The 300-nt window shown below is 49.0% G+C and overlaps 1 protein-coding gene across 1 annotated transcript in view; it reads left to right on the forward strand.

The window, feature by feature from the left end:
• Positions 1-300, forward strand: part of LOC106883150 (YEATS domain-containing protein 2) — a 37,266-nt gene that overhangs the window by 29,697 nt on the left and 7,269 nt on the right. The gene's annotated exons all lie outside the window — the stretch shown is intronic.

A 300-nucleotide genomic window follows, 5' to 3' on the forward strand; every position in this document is an offset into this window, starting at 1 on the left:
TCGTCTCCAGCTGGCTATACGACACAATCTGTGTCCTTACATTTTCAAAGGACACAGATCGTGTTGTATAGCCAACTGGAGACGATGTCTCCTGGGGCTAAATTGCAGCAATATTCGTCCTAAACCAGGACTGCCATGTTAAATTGGCAAACTTGCAAAGACCTGTTGGGGCAAGCGAAAGCGAAATTGTGATGGCACCTGTGCCCAGCATCGCCTTCCTGGCACGTGTAAAGACATTCGAGTGAGATCGTTGCCAGTGCCTCCGAACTGGCTCCTGTGCATGTGGCATGTAAAATACAC

Source organism: Octopus bimaculoides, chromosome 6 (assembly GCF_001194135.2).
Source record: "Octopus bimaculoides isolate UCB-OBI-ISO-001 chromosome 6, ASM119413v2, whole genome shotgun sequence".
Classification (NCBI taxonomy): Eukaryota; Metazoa; Mollusca; class Cephalopoda; order Octopoda; family Octopodidae; genus Octopus; species Octopus bimaculoides.